Genomic DNA, 21,395 nt, shown 5'->3' with positions numbered 1-21,395 from the left:
CCTCAGTTCTTTCTCTTTGTGTCTATATACCTTGTAGACATATTTGAAAGGTCTTACATATTTTTTTCTAATCCAGTTCTAATTTCCCCTCAAAGGTAACTACTATTTTAAATTTAGTGCTTGTCATCAGCAGGCATATTTTTATACCTTTACATTTAGTAATTTTAAAACGCAAACCACATAAATATATGTTTTTAAAATGTATGCATATGGTATCCTACCACTCTACTTTATATTATTATAATTCATCCAAGTAAGATTTTTCCCATTTACACAGCATAAATTTATTCATTTTACATGCCACATAATATTTGTTTGAACAAATTTATTTATCTTTCTATTAGTGTAAATTTAGATGTTGGCAATTTTCACTATTAAAAAATGGCTACAAATGAATACTCTTCTACATGATCTGAAGCCATTTCTTTATGTTATGTTTATATATCCAGTTTAAACTTTCTGAATCATAAGCATAGGCTATCTCAATTTCTCTAGAATGGCCAAAGTGTTCTCTTATTTGGCTTTACCACCTAGGACTAGCACTCAATATCATACTATTATTTTTTACTTTTTGAGACGGAGTCTCACTCTGTTGCCCAGACTGGAGTGTAGTAGAGCAATCTTGGCTCACTGCAGATTGCAGCCTCTGCCTCGCAGATTCAAGTGATTCTTGTTCCTCAGCCTCCCGAGAAGCCAGGGTTACAGGCATGTGCCACCACACCAAGCTAATTTTTATATTTTCAGTAGAGATGGGGTTTCACCATGTTGGCCAGGCTGGTCTTGAACTCCCGACCTCAGGTGATTCACCTGCCTCAGTATCCCAAAATGCTGGGATTACAGGTATGAACCACCATGCCAGGCCTCATATTATGTTCTTTATGCCATCATTTAAACATAATTCAAAGAAGTACATTATTCTGTTTTAACACTCTATAATACTATATGAACTTTTAAATACTCCTTACAAATCAGTGCTTACTTCTTAATTTGCAGATCAGATAACGAGGGTAAATTCAGGCAAGTATAAGAATTTGCAAAATATCTGGGTTTCACATCTATTGAAAAGACACATACATCTAGAATATTTTCTGAGTATATTGGAATGGAAATGAAACCCAATCTTCTTTCTTGTTATAGTTATTTTTATTACTTCTTGTCATTTAGTAGTGTTGTGCATTTTTGCACAATGTAAGGTAATTCAAAAATAGAATATGAATTGAAAGTATGTACTTTGCATACAAATCTATGTAAAATTCCTATATATTAAAGCATTGAGAAATTATTAAAACATATTTGCATTTAAGCTGTGCTTAATATCCAACTCTGTAACTGAAAACTAAGTTAGTAAAAATTTTATTTTCATATATAAAGCATAATTGTAAATTTTCCTCCCATGTTTCTCTCTTTTTTATGATATGTTTTTCAAAATGAGTACTTGAGGAATAAAGATATAGACCACATAGGCATTTCTCTTTGCTTAGAAGAGACACATTTAGGAAATGAGAAAGAAATGAACCAAAATAAGGAGTTTTCACAAGTGCTCTGAATAAAGCATAGGATGCTTCGGCATGCATATGCTAGCAAATGCTATCACATTAACTCAATATTCTAGATGAGTTTTATCCTAAACAATTTCTTCTACTCTACCTTCCTAACTGATGAAAGACCTGTATGCATAATATTCTCTTTAATATCTATTCTATTCAGATATCATCTTTCAAGCATCTTGAAATGATTGTAATAGCAAATGGCTGAAATTTTTAAAAGCTAAATCAGTGATAGCTTTGATACTGTGCCATCATTATGTTAGAGACATTACAGAGACTGATGTATAACTCAGATGTTTAGAACATAGAACTATTGCTTTTCATTATTGCCTTTCTTTCAATTTAATATAATTGTTTATTCAAGAAAGCACATCATAGTATGTTTATCTCTGCTGTATATTGTTTTAGATGACTTTGCCCATATGTTTTGCCAAAAATAATTGTTCTTCACTAGTATGACAGAGGAAGACATTGTGACACTTACCATCTCAATATCATCCATAATATTGGCTACTGTTCCCTGTTCTTTGTTTTACTATCAAATCACAAGGGAAACACTAATCTGGTCTTCTTCATGTATAGCACAGATGCTATTTCTCCCAGTTCAGGTGTGCAAAATTATTATTACAATCTTTTTTTTTAATTTTATTTAAGTACTGGGATACAAGCGCAAATTTTGCAGGATTGTTACATAGATATACACATGCCGTGGTGGTTTGCTGACTCCAACCTTCCGTCATCTATATTAGGTATTTCTCCTAATGTTAACCCTCCCCAATCTTCCCACCCCCTGCAATCCCTTCCCTAACCCCCCACTTCCCAACAGACCCCAGTGTGTAATGTTTCCCTCCCTGTGTCCACATGTTCTCATTTTTCAACACCCACTGATGAATGAGAACAAGCGGTGGTTTTCTGTTCTTGTGTCAGTTTGCTGAGAAAGATGGTTTCCAGATTCACCCATGTCCCTGCAAAGGACATGAACTCATCTTTTTTTATGGCTGCATAGTATTCCATGGTATATATGTACCACATTTTCTTTATCCAGTCTATCTCTGATAGGCTTTTGGGTTGGTTCAAGTCTTTGCTGTTGTAAGCAGTGCTGGAATAAACATATGTGTGCATGTGTCTTTATAATCGAATGATTTATAATCTTTTGGGTATATACCCAGCAATGGGATTGCTGGGTCAAGTGGAATTTCTATTTCTAGGTCCTTGAGAAATCGCCATACTGTCTTCCACAATGGTTGAACTAATTTACACTCCCACCAGCAGTGTAAAAGTGTTCCTATTTCTCCACATCCTCTCCAGCATCTGTTGTCTCCAGATTTTTTAATGATTGCCATTCTAACTCGTGTGAGATGGTAGTTCAATGTGGTTTTGATTCGCCTTTCTCTAATGACCAGTGATGATGAGTTTTTCATCTGTTTGTTCACCACATAAATGTCTTCTTTTGAAAAGTGTCTGTTCATACTTTCACCCACTTTTTGATGGGGTGGTTTGTTTTTTCTTGTAAATTTGTTTAAGTTCTTTGTAGATTCTGGATATTAGTCCTTTGTCAGATGGGTAGCTTGCAAACATTTTTTTCCCATTCTGTTGGTTACCAGTTCACTCTAAAGATTGTTTCTTTTGATGTGCAGAAGCTCTTAAGTTTAATTAGATCCCATTTGTCTATTATTGCTTTTGTTGCCATTGCTTTTGGTGTTTTAGTCATGAAGTCCTTGCCCATGCCTATGTCCTGAATGGTATTGGCTAGGCTTTCTTCTAGGGTTTTTGTGGTGTTAGCTCTTATGTTTAAATCTTTAATCCATCTGGAATTAGTTTTTGTATAAGGTGTAAGGAAAGGGTCCAGTTACAGCTTTCTGCACATGGCTAGCCACTTTAACGAACACCATTTATTAAACAGGGAATCCTTTCCCCATTGTTTGTTTTCGTCCGGTTTTTCAAAGATCAGATGGTTGTAGATGTGTGGCATTACTTCCGAGGCCTCTGTTCTGTTTTATCAGTGCTCTACATGTTCAGAGAAACTTCTCTAGTAACAAACTATAGAAAAGATTCCTGAAAGTATAGTCTTTATTACAATCTTAAATAATATCATAACAAGAAAGAGGGTTAAATCACTTGAAAACATTGAAAAACACAATAGCTTGTCATGGAGGAATGTAAATTAAAAATAAAGAAACTCCAAACTGGTAAATAAATATGCAATAAACAAAAAAAGAGGTGCATAGTATCTTCAGGTGTTCTTCATAGAAACAGAATCTTTCTGAAATACTTCGAGGACTGGATGAAATTTTATGTTCATTTTTCTGAATTAAACAATAATTTTAATATATCAAAGTTTAAAAGTTTTCTTATTTTAAATTTTCTACATTTATTTTAATTGCATATTGTGTTAAATGATTTTAATTACCAACATTAAACAATATTCAATAATTGCTTGAGTTAAAATTTTCACATTTCCACAATTAAGTAGAAAGTATGTGGAGAGTACATCTCTTTCACTCATATGTCTTTCGTTATAAATATTTTTAACTTTTGGCATGGACTGTCAAATGAACAACTGACTTTGTAAGTCGCTAACTTCACAAGGCAGGCAAATTACTAAAAATGACAATTTACAAGTCATCTCATTTGAAAAACTATTCCAATATTTACTGTATGGTAGTTTACCAATTATTTGTAATTTTAGAAGTGTTAAATAAGATTTTGAGAACCCACAATAGTAGCCCTGGCTGTCACTGCCAGCGTATTTTAGGAAAATGATGTAATATCTTTATTTTAAAAAGTATGCAACCAAGAGTTGCTGTGATGATGGTACCATCTGTTTGTGGCCGGTATAAGATACTATATGACCAAAGCCTTCACTACTGTTGCCTTTCTACTTTCTCAAAGAGAAAAGAAAATCAGACAAATGATGTGCTCTCATTTATTCTTAAAATTTAATCCTAAAATAGGTCATTCCATTTCTGAAATTCTTTTATGACATGGACATATATATCTTTATAACTACAGAGGTTTCTGACTTAATGATGGTTTGACTTAGGATTTTTTAACTTTACAATGGTGCCAAAAAGATACACATTCAATACATACATTCTTCAACTTACAATGAGGTTACATCCTGATAAACCTATCATAAATTGGAAATAACATTAAGTCTAAAATGCATTTTTTTTTTTTTTTTGAGACAGAGCCTTGCTCTGTCGCCCTGACTGGAGTGCAGTGGTGCCATCTCAGGTCACTGAAAACTCTGCCTCCTGGGTTCAAGCAATTCTCCTGCCTCAGCCTTCCGAGTAGCCAGTATTATAGGTGCCCCCTACCACACCTGGCTAATTTTTGCATTTTTAGTAGAGACGGGATTTCACCATGTTAGTTAAGCTGGTCTCGAACGCCTGACCTCGTGATCTACCCTCCTCGGCCTCCCAGAGTGCTGGAATTACAGACGTGAGCCACCATACCCAGCCCTAAAATGCATTTTCAACTTACCATGCTTTTGATTTATGATGGGCTTATAAGGATATGACCCCATCCTAAGTTGGGGAGCACCTATATCTTATTTACTCTTTTTTTCCCTAGGCCTTGAATGCTCACCTAAGAAAAGTCCCTTTCCCCTTTCTCTTTGACCTTCCCTTCTATTGCTGCTGCTAATGATAATGATAATGATAATGTTTTCTCTTCTTTTTCTCCTTGCTCAAACAAATTTAATGTAGTCTGATAATGCATAAGTCTTCTAGTGTCAAGGAAATGGAAACCTGAAGTGTTTCTGTCACCTTGGCTATCCCCAGAATTCTCTTTTGCATGCCTCAGGTATCTCTCTTGTCCTTGCTGTCATTCATTCTCCTTCCTACCACTCAGTAAACATCTCTTAAGCCCTATGCACTCACATTGAGTTACTCAGTGACAATATCAGAATAATTAAGTTAAAATTCCTGATCAAAAAATAGAAACTCATTTTCAATGTGACTAATTTTCAGTCTTGCTAACAATAATATTACTTTGTTTCATTATTTTTTCAGAGAAAATAAGGTTTACTGAAGTTATTTCATGGGTTAAATAGGTTGTGTGATAGCCAGCACTTGTTTACATTATTTATGTAGCATTGTTTTTACAGGAAAAATAGTCTGAATCTCAATTCACTGCTTAAAAACATGGTTGTGAAGACTTCCCATCTATAACGCAGCCTGCCTGTAATATCTTGAACTTTAAATTGCACCTTTTCTCAGAACAATTCAAATATCTGCATATGTAATATCACTGGGTCTTGTTTGTTTATACTCAGCCTTCGTTTCATAAATGATTTAAAACAGATTACACATGTAACAAAATAATAATGCAACATAAATAAGGAAAAGAAGTAGGGCTACTGGGGAAAAAAAAACTATAAATGAAAGCAGAAGCCCAAGCCTGGAGCTGGGTGTGGGCCAGCCAAGCCAGTCCATATGTGTAGGTATGAGTGCCTGTTGAGCTGCCATAGGTAACCATGAGGACACTGGGCATTATCACTAAAGGCTTCATTTTAAAGTCTCTTTTTGAGTTGATGCTTGAAAGTTAGTGAACATGTAGGCTGTGGAAATTCGATGAGTAAGTGTAAAGGTTGGCATCCTTTTGGGAAAACTTAGAAGCCTTTTAAAAATATTTCCTTAAACATAGAAAAATCACACTTCTACCTAGAAGTGAATTTCAGAGTGATGTATTAAAGAATTCAGAAATTTGTCTGAACAAATCACTTAGGGTTCTCTCTGACATAATGTAGTGGCTACTTTGGTCCACAAATTTTACCACAGAAAGGTGACTAAAATTATTGGAGGTTGGAAGACTTTAACAACACATGTTTACTTGTAGCTAATGCAAATTAATAATAATACAACTTATAAAAATATTATGAAATGTCTCTTTTAGTGAGTGACAATGCAGTCATGTCATCAATAAATAAGGTGATATCATTTAGTCTTAAAATATTTCTCATCATTTAGATATGAGACATTTTATTATTTTCATTTTACAAAAGCAAAAATGAGGTGGTAAAGGAAAAGAAGAGTTTAGTGAAAGTTAAGCCAAGAACTAAAGGTGTAGTGCTAGGCATAGACACTTCATATTTGCTGGCTACTTGATTTTTTAATATCTATATGTATAACAATTGAATCAAAACGGGTAATAGCTTTAAATAACTCTGCTTTCTCATATAGATGGTCACAAATCTCATGGCGATGGAAATTTAGAATATTGGTCTATTCTATTTCCATAACTATGCTAGTACAGCAGTCACTGAATCCTAAATAACAGTCAGTAAGAAAGCCTTAATGAATTTTTAGTGTTAAATCAAAGACATTAATTTTCTAAATTGACTCATGTATGTACATATTACTTCCTTTGGCCCTTTGTAAGAATTTGCTTTATCCAAATTAATTGCCTACTTAGAAAATGAACTTTGCTAGTGTACATAATGTTTCTTAGCTTTTAAAATATATTTCACATTGTGGTAAATAAGGACATTTAATCCAATCATACTTTAGAAATGTGCCTCCAAGATTACCTTGAAAAACAGTTTTAATTAATTTCTAAATGTTTTACTTTTGCCCCCAGTATAACAGGGCTTATTTTAAAATATGATGGCCATGTAAAATATAATAAAGTCCTAAGTATATGTTGAAATGCCTGTCTTAATTCCTTCCTTTTTTTTCTTTTCCCCCAAGAAACCTACAAAAGTAAAAATCAATTACACTAATGAAAAATAAAACAGTCCCCATTGAAATTACAGAACTCTACATAAACAACAATCAAAAAGGTGAAATTAGAATATTTAATAATTTTAACTTTTCATTGTATTGAAATAAATTCTATTTAGTATGCGTTTCTGAATAATTTATGTAAATGTGTTCAAATGAAACAATCATTTGGGACTAGAGACAATATTAAAGATCAGTATTTTTAAAACATAAGCAGCTTGTTTCTTTGTCAAATTTTCACGCAAAAATGGTGCATACACAAATATTTCCACTGGAAGCGGTTTGTAGAATATAGATAATGCTGAATTGGAGCTGGATATTTGTGTTGTATTTAGCATATATAGAGCTTAATTGAGACAATTCATTTTGAGAGTAACCAGTCCGTAAATATGTATTGGCCATTATATCCTTAACACTGAACTAGTGGTTTTTGGTTTGGGGATAAGAAGATATTGAAGAAGTTTAGAACATAGGGTCTGCTTTTAAAGAAACTAAAATCTAACTTTCTGTTAGCAACCCTCTGTCAACGGATACTCAACTTTTAAAAATAGTTTTTAAGAAAACACAATCCCTCCCAAAGTAAAGGAGAAATCAAGAAGAGTTCGAACACAAAAAGATTTAGGAGGTGTTCTGAACAGTTAATAAATATTATGATCTGACTGAGATGTGATTAAAACCAAGTGTAGGAAGTGTCTATGTTCAATGAAGCAGTGGTTGTCACATTGCCATTTCTGCCACAAAAATTTTATTTCACCCTTGAAAACAACTCTCTTCATTAGTAAAGGTATAATTCAGCTACTTGGATATGGTTATGCAACTCTTTAATACTAAAAGCAGAATCACAGTTCCTGTTTTTCTTTTCCTTGAAAGGAGGTGAAAATCTGACAGCTCAAAATGAAGCAAAAACCCAAGATTAAAACAGACACCATTTTGTGCCCACTCAGTCTTCTTTCCAGGGTCATACATGTGTAAGTAGCTGTTTGTTTATAGTCGAGACCTTCTGTGGGTAAATCTGGCAGGATATCAAAGACATTTAGCATAGATATTTCATTTTCAATGCATGTGTCTATTTTTTTCCCTGTTGATGAACCAAATATAACACATGCAGATGATTTTTAGGAATTTATTTTAAATCATAAGTGTTTCTTTTTTCTTTTTCTGAATGTTCACAGTAGCTGGGAGACAAGTGTTTGCTTACCACTCTCCCCCCAACACGGCATTGAATGGTTGGGTGGAACTGAACACGAGATTGCATAATGTACTTCCCTGCTTTGATATCTCCATATTTAATCCAGGGATTAATCATATATCTACCAATCTATTAACCATCCATAATCTATTCATCTGTTAATCATCTATAATTTATCAATCAGTACTTCATGGCATAGTCTTTAAAAATATGATCTTTGGACTCAGTGAAATCTGAGTTTGAAGTCAGGGTTCATCTCTTATTAGCTAAGGGGCTTTAGGCAAATTACTTAACCTCTCTAAGACTAATTGGCTTATCAATTAAAACAAAGTAATTAAAACATTAATTTGATTTAAGATATTATGAAGATTAAATGAGATAATCCAAGCAAAGTGCCCAGCACATTACTTGACATATAGTAAATGTTTAATAAATGTTAAGGATTCTTCTTCTTCCTTTTTTTTTTACTGAAAATAATAATCATTTTCAAAATAATAGGTCTTTTTTTTACTGAAAACAATCATTTTCAAAATAATAGGTCATAAATTTGAAGGAAATATCATTTCAATATTTTAGTTTAATATATGGTAATATTTTATTTATTTATGAAAAACTCATGATTTCAGTTAATTATAGGTAATACTGAGAATAAAATTTATCTTTCAGAAGTCATTCAGCTTTCCAATTCTGATATCTCCATACCAAGGATATGGTTTCTCCCTTTTCCCAATCAGAATAACATTTTTTTTCTAGTGTTCCTTTCTTTCAGTAGCAAAATATTTGCATTTATATCTTAAGTTAATGTTATCTCTCTGTGATAATTTTTGGTGTTTTTGTTTGTTTTGAAATGCTGTCTTTATCTAGCTTGAGGCCCTGGCTAGCTGCAGGTCAGTTTCCCTTCTTGAGTAGCTGATTAATTTCACACTTCAACCACACACTAGAGGCACTATGCACCAACCCTAACTGCCCTGGGGCCAGATAATAGATAACTAGGGACAGCTCTTGTGTCCTGGAGTCCTGGAAATTACCCAAATTAGCCAATCCACAAGGAACCTAAGGGCCTAACTAACACCTCACCACTTGCCACACCTAAGCTGCCCCTCCAGTTCCAGCTTGCCGTTTACTCTTTCTCTGGATACAACCCCTTCTGTGGTGCTGTGCGACAGCCTTTTCTCTTGTGGCGCTGTAAGTAACAAAGAGTTCTACCTCCCATCAGTCCAAATGTCTTGCTGTGTTCAGTCACCGAAATAGTCTTTAAATCTTGTAAAACTCTCCCTAAAGCCATTGTGCTCTCTTACTAGATAGAAAAATTTTCTTGTATGTTATAGGGGTTTTATTTTATTTTTTTTTTATTCACTTTTTTTGATAACTATAAATAAGTGTTTCCACTATGGAAAACATGACTGGGGAATGGGTTTTATTTTAAATACGTAGTTTTTAATTATGTTCAGAAATAATATATGATGATGTTAGAATGTACTGAACATACAAAAAATTAGGAAAATATTCATTAACAAACTAAGAAATAGCTAATATTTAAGTTTAGTTACTTTCTAACAGTTTTTATCCACATTTTATCTGTACCTATTTTATTCACATTCACATATATATATATATATATATATATATAAAAAACCATATATATGGAGATATAGCCATATCTGTATATTCATATATATATTTATTTATATCCAAATTGAAAGACATAGTTATATAATATCTTTTTTTTATTTGTACAAAGAGAAATCTTTCTAAATAAATCAGAATCCATGCCTCTCCCTCAGAATTCGGATCACAATATAATTAAATAAGTATGCGTATACTTATTTGAGGTTTATAACTGCACTTCTACATTCTATTATGAGGACATGAGTTGTAACTGGAGGGTGTATATCTGTAGTGTATAATGTGAAACAAAGCAGGATAGGTATATTGAGACACTACATGGGTGACAAACAGGACTTATCTTTCTCTATTTTATCCTCTTTATAGACTAGTGGTTCTCAACCAGAGGAAATTTTGTTTCTGTGGGACACTGAAGGCAAATATCTCAGGGATAGGGTGCCCAGGCATAGAGTGAGTATCCAGGTATTCTGCCAAATATCCTACTATAAATAAGACAGCACCCTCCCCACTCCCAAAAGAATATTTCAACCCAAAATGTCAATAGTCCAAGATTAAGAAGCACTGGGATAGACCGATGATCTCGAAAATGAGATATTTGAACCTAACAGGTGATGAAAAAATACATGAGGGTTTGGAAATAAGACAGTAATATGTTATCGTTCATCTCATTTTAAAAACTTTTTTTGAAAGTAGATTTTATAGCATGCAAAGCATACATTTGTAATGCATCTCTGATGGTTAATACTGAATGACGACTTGATTGGATTGAAATATATGAAATATTGATCCTAGATGAGCCAAAGGAGATTAACATTTGACTCATTGGGCTGGGAAAGGCAGACCTACCCTTAATTTGGGTGGGCACAATCTAATTAGCTGACAGCACAGCTAGAATATAAGCAGGCAGACAAATGTGAAAAGAGAGACTGGTCCAGCCTCCCAGCCTCCATCTTTCTCCCATGCTGATGCTTCCTTCCATCAAACATTGGACTCCAGGTTCTTCAATTTTGGAACTCAGACTGGCTTTCCTTGCTCCTCAGCCTGCAGACAGCCTATTGTGGGATCTTGTGATCATGTGAGTTAATATAAGTTAATACTTAAAACACACACACACACACAGACACACACACACACACACACACACACACACACACATACACATACACATATATACACACACATATATTCCGTTAGTTCTGTCCCTGTAGAAAACCCTGACAAATATAGATTTTGTGTATATATGTGTGTGTGTTTGTCTGTGTGTATATACACATACATATATATGAATATGCATATATATATATTCCATTAGTTCTGTCCCTGAAGAGAACCCTGACTAACACAGATTCTGTTGCCAGGAGTGGTTTTGGAGAAACAGAATATTAATGATAGAGTCCTTTTTTTGATTTTGGGGTGTCTGGAGTTGGCTACTTAATATGATTAGAAACAAAAATGCTAAGGGGTCTACTTCTAATAGTTTGGAGAACACTTATGATCCTTGGCATGAACTGTTTAGAGAGTTACGCAAAATAAATATGTTTGACACTCCTGGTTCATTGCTCATGAGAGGCAGGGAGTTTAGTGATTCTATGCATAATACTTTTGACCATATGTGGAGAACAAAGGAACATAATGAAGCTGGTTCGTTGCTCCGAAGTTCAGTGGACAAAGTGATGAAAGAAAATAGTATACTCAGAGGTTCTATATCCTGGCTTCATAAGCAGATACTGAGCCTCAACATAGAGTTGGATCAGGCTGAATTTATTGATTTAGGCCCAGTAAGTAGAAACCCTCCATTTAATGTTGCAGTTTGGGGAGTTAAAAAAAGTCCTGATTGTTTATTTGCTTTGTTAGCTGAAATATGGATTTAAGGATGGCCCACTGCGAGTGAGCTGGAGGTGCCTGATGTCCGTTAGTTTAATGTAGAAGAAGGGATCCAAAGGCTTAGGGAGATTGGGATGGTGGAGTGGATTAGTTGCTTTGACCTACTCATCCTAGTTGGGAGGGTCCAGAAGATATATCCTTGACCAATGCCTTTGAAATACATTTGTAAGGGCAGCACCTGCAGCTTTGAAGAGCCCTGTAATTGTTCTTCTCTTATGTCATATCTAACAGTGGGACTGCAGTCACTTAACTACAAAATTTAAATACAATGGGAATAATTGGATCCCACGGTGTCAGGGGCCAAGTGGTGGCACTCAACCATCAAAGGCAAGGTGAGCGTAGCTACCATAATGGACAGTAGAGGCAAAGCAGCAGTCAGCATAGTCTGACTCACATAGAGCTCTGGCATTGGCTAATTAATCACAGTGTTGCTAGAAGTGAAATTGATAGGAAGCCTACTGCATTCCTACTTAATTTATACAAGCAGAAAACTTCTAGGTCAAATGGACAAAAGATTAATTTGAATTATAAAAACAGAGAATCACTGCCCCTCAATCAATTTCCAGACTTGAGCCAATTTACAGACCCAGAACTCCTTGAATGAAGGAAAGGCCAGGTCCCCTTGAGGAAGACCCCCCACTACATTACCAACAATTTATGCAGTGAATCTTTCTCCTTTCCTTCCCTGAGGAGATCTCCAGCCTTTTACCAGGTAACTGTGTATTGGGGAAAGAAAAATGATCATAATTTTCGGGGACTACTAGACACTGGCTCTGAGCTGACATTGATTCTAGGGGACCCAAAACATCACTGTGGTCCTCCAGTAAAGTAGGGGCTTATGGAAGTCAGGTATTAATGGAGTTTTAGCTCAGGTCTGACTTACAGTGGGTCCCTGAACTCATTCTGGAGTCATTTCCCCAGTGCCGGAATGCATAATTGGCAAAGACATACTTAGCAGCTGGCAGAACTCCTACATTGGCTCCCTGACTGGTATGGTGAAAGCTATTATGGCAGGAAAGGCTGAATGGAAGCCATTATAGCTGTCTGTGCCTAGAAAACTAGTAAATCAAAAACAATACCACATCCCTGGAGGAACTGCAGAGATTATTGGCAACATCAAGGACTTGAAAGATGCAGGGGTGTTGATTCCCACTGAGTCCCCATTCAACTCTCTCATTTGACCTGTGCGAAAGACAGAATAATCTTGGAGAATGACAGTGGATTATTGTAAGCTTAACCAAGTGGTGACTCCAATTGCATCTGTAGTACCAGATGTGGTTTCATTACTTGAACAAATTAACACATATCTTGGTACCTGATATGTAGCAGTTGACTTGGCAAATGCCTTTTTCTCCATTCCTTTCCATAAAGCCCATCAGAAGGAATTTGCCTTCAGCTGGCAAGGCCAGCAATACACCTTTGCTGTACTACCTCAGGGATATATCAGCTCTCCAGCTCTGTGTCATAATATTACTCAGAGAGACACTGATCACTTTTCACATCTGCAAAATATCACATTGGCTCATTACATTGATGACATTATGCTGATTGGATCCAGCAAGCAAGAAGTATCAAACCCATTGGACTTATTGGTAAGACATTTGTGTGCCAGAGGATGTGAAATAAATTCAACTAAAATTCAGGAATCTTCTACCTCAGTAAAATTTTTAGGGGTCCAATGGCGTGGAGCCTGTCAAGGTAGTCCTTCTACGGTAAAGGATAAGTTGCTGCATTTGGCCCCTCCTACAACCAAGAAAGAGGCACAATACCTAGTGGGCCTATTTGGATTTTGGAGGCAATGTGTTCCTCATTGGGAGTGTTACTCCAGCTCATTTATCAAGTGACTCTAAAGGCTGCCATTTTTGAGTGGAGTCCAGAACAGGAAAAGGCTTTGCAACAGTTCCAGGTCACTATGCAAGCTGCTGTGCCACTTGGGCCATATGACTGGGCAATCCAAGGGTAATTAAGGTGTCAGTGGCAGATAGGGATGATGTTTTGAGCCTTTGGCAGGGTCCCACCAGGTAAATTACAGTGGAGGCCTCTAGGGTTTTGGAGCAAGGCCTTGCCATCTTCTGCAGGTAACTACTCTCCTTTTGAGAGATAGCTCTTGGCCTGTTACTGGGTTTTGGTGGACCCTGAATGTTTGACTATGGGTCATCAGTTCACCATTTGACCTGAACTGCCTATCATGAGCTGGGTGCTTTCTGACACATAGCTGTAAAGTGAGTTGTGCACAGCAGCATTCCATCATCAAATGGAAGTGGTATATACCTAATCAAGCTTGAGCAGGTCCTGAAGAGACAAGTAAATTACATGAGGAAGTTGCTCAAATGCCCATGGTCTCCGCTCCTGCCACCTTGCCTTCTCTCCCCCAACCTGCACTGAGAGCCTCATGGGATGTTCCCTATGATCAATTGACAGAGAAAGAGAAGACCAGGGCCTGGTTTACAAATGGTTCTGCACAATAATATGTAGGCATTGCCCGAAAGTGGACAGCTGCAGCACTATAGACCCTTTTTAGGACATCCCTGAAGGACAGCAGTAAAGAGAAATCTTCCCCATGGGCAGGACTTCGAGCAGTGAGTCCAATTGTGCACTTAGCATGGAAGGAAAAATGGTGAGATATGCAATTATATGCTGATTCATGGGTTGTAGCCAATGATTTGGCTGGATGGTCAGGGACTTGGAAAAAGCATGATTGGAAAATTGCTGACAAAGAAATTTGGGAAGAGGTATGTGGATGGACCACATATGTGGATGGAATAGGTATGTGGATTAACAACTCTGAGTGGTCAAAAACTGTGAAGACATTTATATCCTATGTGAGTGCTTATCAGTGGGTGACCTCAGCAGAGAAGGATTTTAATAATCAAGTGGATGGGATAACCCATCCTATGGACACCACTCAGCCTCTTTCCCCAGCTATCCTGACATCGCCCAATGGGCCCATGAACAAAGTGGGCATGGTAGCAGGGATGGAGGTTATGCATGGGCTCAGCAACATGGACTTCTATTCAACAAGGCTGACCCAGCTACCAGCACTGCTGAGTGCCTGATTTGTCAGCAGTAGAGACCAACACTAAGCCCTCGATATGGCACGATTTCTCAGGGTTATCAGCCAGTTACCTGGTAGCAGATTGATTCAATTGGACCTCATCCATCATGGAAAGGGCAAAGGTTTGCCCTCATGGAATATATATTTACTCAAGATAGGGTTTGCCTATACTGTACACAATGCTTCTGCCAAGACTACCATCTGTGGACTCACAAAATGCCTTATTACTCACACCTAATACCATTATGGTATTCCATGCAATATTGCCTCTGACCAAGGCACTCACTTTATGGCTAAAGAAGGGTGGCAGTGGGCTCATGCTCATGGAATTCACCGGTCTTACCATGTTCCCCATCGTCCTGAAACAGCTGGATTGATAGAATGGTGGAATGGCCTTTTGAAGTCACAATTACAATGCCAGCTTAGGTGACAATACTTTGCCGAGCCGGGCAAAGTTCTCGAGAAGGCTGTGTATGCTCTGAATCACCATCCAATATATGGCACTCTTTTTCCCACAGCCAGGATTCACGGGTCCAGGAACCAAGGGGTGAAAGTGGAAGTGGCACCATTCACAATCCCGCCTAGTGATCTACTAGCAAGATTTTTGCTTCCTGTTCCTGTGACATTCTGTTCTGTTGGCCTAGGGGGTCTTAGTTCCAGAGGGAGGAATGCTGCCACCAGGAGACACAACAACAATTCCATTAAACTAGAAGTTAAGATTGCCATCTGGACACTTTGGGCGTCTCATGCCTTTAAGTAAACAGGCTAAGAAGGGAGTTACAGTGTTGGCTGGGGTGATTGACTGAAACTTTCAGGATAATATCAGTCTATTATTCCAAAACAGAGTTAAAGAAGAGTATGCATGGAATACAGGAGATCCATTAGGGCATCTCATTAAGTGTTACCATGCCCTGTTCTTAAGGTCAATGGGAAACTAAAACAGCCTGATTCAGACAGGACTACAAATGACACAGCCCCTTCAGGAATGAAGGTTTGGATCACTCCACCAGGAAAGAAATCACAACCTGCTGGGGTCCTTGCTGAAGTCAAAGGAAATACAGAATGGGTAGTGGAAGAAGGTAGTCATTAATACCAGCTATGACCACATGACCAGCTGCAGACACAAGGACTGTAATTGTCATGAGTAGATCTTTCATTAAAAACATGTTTGTGCATGTATACACTTGTACTAAGAAAACATCTTCATTTTATTTCCTTTCTCTTTTATCATTGGGACATAAGATTTATTGGCATCACATCAGCATTTAAGTATTGTTAACTTTATGTAATAGTATTTGGGTTAAGGATTGGTGCATTTTTGGTTGTAAGAAGCATAGTTGTATTATGTTAGCATAATTATTACCTTATTATTGTCTTTATTCAAAGATTATGTATGATCCCAGGAGATGTGTATGGGTTCAAGTTGACAAGGAGTGGACCTGTGATGGTTAATACTGAGTGTCAACTTGATTGGACTGAAGGATACAAAGTATTGATCCTGGGTGTGACTGTGAGGGTGTTGCCAAAGGAGATTAATAATTGAGTCAGTGGGCTGGAGAAGGCAGACTCACCCTTAATCTGTCTGCACACAATCTAATCAGCAGCCAGGGCAGCTAGAAAATAAGCAGGCAGACAAATGTGAAAAGAGAGACTGGCCCAGCCTCCCAGCCTATATCTTTCTCCCTCTCTGGATGCTTCCTACCCTCGAACACTGGACTCCAAGTTCTTCAGTTTTGAAACTCAGATTGGCTCTCCTTGCTCCTCAGCCTGCAGACAGCCTATTGTGGGACCTTGTGATCATGTGAGTTAATATTTATTTAAATATATATATATATACACACACACACACACACACACATATATATGTATATACGGATATATATGTATATTTATCCATATATACATATATGTATATATATGTGTGTGTGTGTGTGTGTGTGTGTGTGTGTGTGTGTGTATTCCATCTAGATAATCCTGACTAATACAGCGTGTATGTATAAACAAAAACAAAGCAAAACAAATTCTGAGATCCCTCAGTCAACAGCATGGATGCTTCCTCTTCATCAAGGGGACTTCAAAATCAACCTGAAAAGGTAGTTTAAGCCATGATGGGGAGTTGGAATTGGGCAGGCCCCATTATACTCTCCACCCTGTGAAATTCAGGCACAGCGGACCAGCATTTACATTAAAACAGAACTCTTAAGACTGTTGAAACAGATTTTTTTGTGTGGTAATAAAACACCAAATTCCAGCCTGATTCTAGTATAGTATCATATGACAGATAGCAGACCCTGAACAAATTTGAAGTAAAAAATATGCTTATATGACATATTTTGAACTGGTCCTGCAAAGCTTTCTCTTGTGAGAAAAATCTGCATTATATAGAGATTACCCATTCCTTTCCAGGTTTTTTCCCTGATCCAGGAGAAAATTAACCAAAAGTATGGCATCATGTTAGGCCTGAAAGAGCTCTGAAGCCTGCTACATGGAGGCTTCATGTGCATGATAAAACCTTTAACACAGATATTCTATTTTAATGATTACAGGTGTTAGATAATGACTCTTTTAACCAGTTGCCAATCAGAAAACCTATAACCTACGACCCGAAAGGCCCCTCTCCCACTCCCCTCCCCACCTTTGACTTGTCGCACCTTTCCAGACATAACCAATATACATCTTATGTGTATTGATTGATGTCCTATGTCTCACTGAAATATATATATATATATATATATATATATATATATATATATATATATTTCTCACTGATATATATATATATCACCAAACTGTAACCTGACCACTGTGGCACATGTTCTCAGGATCTCCTGAGGTTGTATAATGGGCCATTAGTTACTTATATTTGGCTCAGAATAAATCTCTTTAAATATTTTACAGAACTTGACTATTTTCATCAACATATGCAGCTTATAAATGGCTCCATATATGTTTGCATTGTCTTTTTTACTTTTTTTGTTTTACTAATGGGGTACACAGTCAAAATTTGTAGTCTCTTGTTTTAGAAAATAAGAAGTCATAAAAATTTAAGTGAATAGGTCATAAAAAAAAACCAAGTGGTGGTAGCGTCGGGTTCTGTTGAAAACAAAGAAGACACTGAAGGCATGCACTTGCTGCAATATTCCAGGCAAGAAATCAGTAGAACATTCTTTGGGAGATCAATTTAAGACATATGTTTTTGAAATAAATTCAACAATATTTTTGGGGTTTCAGATTGCGTTTGAAAATTGAATAAGAACAAGGTGTTGGGAAGTAACTCCGAAGTTTCCAGTGGAGACATCTCATTGTTCTTTCTGCATCATATTTTAGATGATTGTTTGCAAGTCTCCCTGATTTCTGTAAATGGAGAGCTAGTATCTTGGAAGGTGACAGATGAGGTGAAAATTTAAAATGACTCCAATGAGAACATGTGGATGGTGAAGGTACTATCAGAGATGAAATGTGAGAGGTAGTTTAGTAGATATTTTTTATTTGACAGGGTGTATGTGTTTGTCTTGGTCATTTTGATTCATAGTCAAAATGTAGTAAATATGTCAGATAAAGATTTAGAGACTGCTTTATCTGCTAATTTGAAGCTGGAAGGATACATTTTAGTAGGAACTAAAAAGACAGAAAATGTTGGTGTTATTATTGAAATGTTGTGAATTATCTTGTACAGTTTTCTTTGATCACCACAAAGTAACCAAAGGTGGGAAGAGATGGAAGTGTTTGGACTATTGCAGAGCTGGGGATTGAAATATAGGGAAAATAATACAAGACTTAGAAGTTAAAATAACATCAGAAGGATTAGTAGGCATGATTTCAGGCTATAGAAGCAAGAGGGGAAGGAAAGAGAGGCTTTTATTAAATTAAGAGAATAGAGGTGATTTGAAGACAAGTTCTTGGTGAAGAACAGTCTACTTGGAGTAATGCATAATCATGGATTGTGGTCCAAGAGCACAATTTCTGGGTTTACAAATCTAGTTTTAAACATTACTATTTTCATAAGTCTACATAGAAGACTATCAAATATCAACATACACACATGCACAAACACAAATCCTATAAAAGAAATTTGGAAAACAAACCATTCATTACAAACAATGAGGAGAAAAATAATGGAAAGTAATTTACTATTCGGTCTTAATAAACGCCATCTTCTCCTGGATTTTTCTCTTCCCACATAATTTCAGTAGCAATAAGTGTGTTTCATCTGGCCTTCCAGATTTCTCAGTGCACACCCCTCACAAAAAAAAAATTCTTTAAGTCCAATCCTGCAACTGTATTTTCTCAAATGGTGATGGAATAAAAGAGAGGGATGGGGCAGAGTGAAATTCATCATAGACACATTTGCTGAAAAAGTCTGGCAGATGAACAAAACACGATTTTTTGAGATGCTCTGTAATGGATAGTTCTTTTTTCTCACTTATGTACTTATGTGAAAGTAAGAAAGATAGTAAAGTGCAAAAAAAAAATCTACCAACTTAAAAAAATTACAAAATCTTAGCAGCTTTGACTGTAGCAACTTATAGTTAAGTTATCCAAATACTCTTAAAGCTGCCTTTTTATTTTCTTTCATTTTGACACTATAATATAATGTTTCATTTTCAAAATCAGAATGTGAATCAGATAGATGCAGTAAATTGATAAATTCTACATCTGTGATTTTGTCTTCAGTAGTAGAAATAATGCCATATCTTAAGGTCAAAGGTTATTAACCATAAATCATTAAAACTACTGAGTTTCAAATATTTTTCTTATCTTCTAGAGGAAGAGGCCAAGAAGCATATTTAATTTTTTAACATTTTCTCTACACATTAGTTGGGCTACATTTTTATTTTTAAAGCAAAATTAAACAAATATGTCCACTTTAGGGAGATTCTATAAACTATTCAACTCAGTTTAGGTTAACAAGAAGCTGAAATCCATAATAAAATATGTTGTTGAATTGTCATTTTACTTACTAATTTCTTCATAGCTTTTTACATATTTTGAATACTTTCCTCACATTATTTTGGAAAGGAAAATATAGATTTTTTTAAAAAAGTGTTTTTGATGCTAACAAATAAGCTTATCTTTCTGGTATATACAAGATGGCATATTGAAGACATTTTTTCTTAATAACGTCTACTGGTAATCATTTAGAAATTGTGGAATCTCTATCGAGGCACATAATAAGCTACCACTGAAATGGAAAGATTGCTAGATTATCTCATTGACAGAGTTCACTCTTTTAGTTCTGTTCCCCCAAATAGCTCTCCACAATTTACTTTTAGGGCTATGTGCCCTAAACTATTTATGTGATTGCCAAGTACAAATTGTTCTGATATTCATACTGTCTTGTAGGGCACATTGCTCTGTTACAAAGAGGTTTCCTAAGGAATTTTATTGGAATTTTGGTGTTCGTAATGTTTCTTTTAATGAGATGATGAATTTATGGTTGGGATTATGACAAGAGTTCAAAGCCTTTTCACTGGAATAGAGATTGCCTCTCCATAACTGACAAAATCTTTCAGTGCCATTGAAGCTGTTTCTCTGGTTTCTCTGGCTGTAGACACAATACAGAATGAAGCTTCAGGAGAGTAGATGTGACTTGCTCTTTGGAGATTTCTTCACATTTCTGCCTCTACCCTAAGGGCAAGTCTTTTTTTTTTCCCCCATTTATTTATTTTATTGCATTTTAGGTTTTGGGGTACATGTGAAGAACATGCAAAATTGTTGCATAGGTACACACGTGGCAGTGTGATTTGCTGCCTTCCTCCCCATCACCTACATCTGGCATTTCTCCCCTTGCTATCTCTCCCCAGCTCCCCACCCCCCACCGTCCCTCCCCTATTTCCCCCCAGCGGACCCCAGTGTGTAGTGCTCCCCTCCCTGTGTCCATGTGTTCTCATTGTTCAACACCCGCCTATGAGTGAGAACATGTGGTGTTTGATCTTCTGCTCTTCTGTCAGTTTGCTGAGAATGATGGTTTCCAGGTTCATCCATGTCCCTACAAAGGACCCAAACTCATCGTTTTTGATGGCTGCATAATATTCCATGGTGTATATGTGCCACATTTTCTCTATCCAGTATATCGTCGATGGGCATTTGGGTTGGTTCCAGGTCTTTGCTATTGTAAACAGTGCTGCAATGAACATTCGTGTGCACGTGTCCTTATAGTAGAATGATTTATAATCCTTTGGATATATACCCAGTAATGGGATTGCTGGGTCAAATGGAATTTCTATTTCTAGGTCCTTGAGGAATCGCCACACTGTCTTCCACAATGGTTGAACTAATTTACACTCCCACCAACAGTGTAAAAGTGTTCCTATTTCTCCACATCCTCTCCAGCATCTGTTGTCTCCAGATTTTTTAATGATCACCAT

The 21,395-nt window shown here is 36.5% G+C and overlaps 1 pseudogene; it reads right to left on the bottom strand.

Moving 5' to 3' along the window:
- Nucleotides 1-3,494: 3,494 nt before the first annotated feature.
- On the bottom strand, nucleotides 3,495-3,618 carry LOC116526388 (annotated as a pseudogene).
- Nucleotides 3,619-21,395: the final 17,777 nt, after the last annotated feature.

This window comes from Sapajus apella, unplaced genomic scaffold (genome assembly GCF_009761245.1).
Source record: "Sapajus apella isolate SASKATOON/1434 unplaced genomic scaffold, GSC_monkey_1.0 scaffold50, whole genome shotgun sequence".
NCBI classification, from domain to species: domain Eukaryota; kingdom Metazoa; phylum Chordata; class Mammalia; order Primates; family Cebidae; genus Sapajus; species Sapajus apella.
This window is presented reverse-complemented; position numbering and strand designations above follow the sequence as displayed.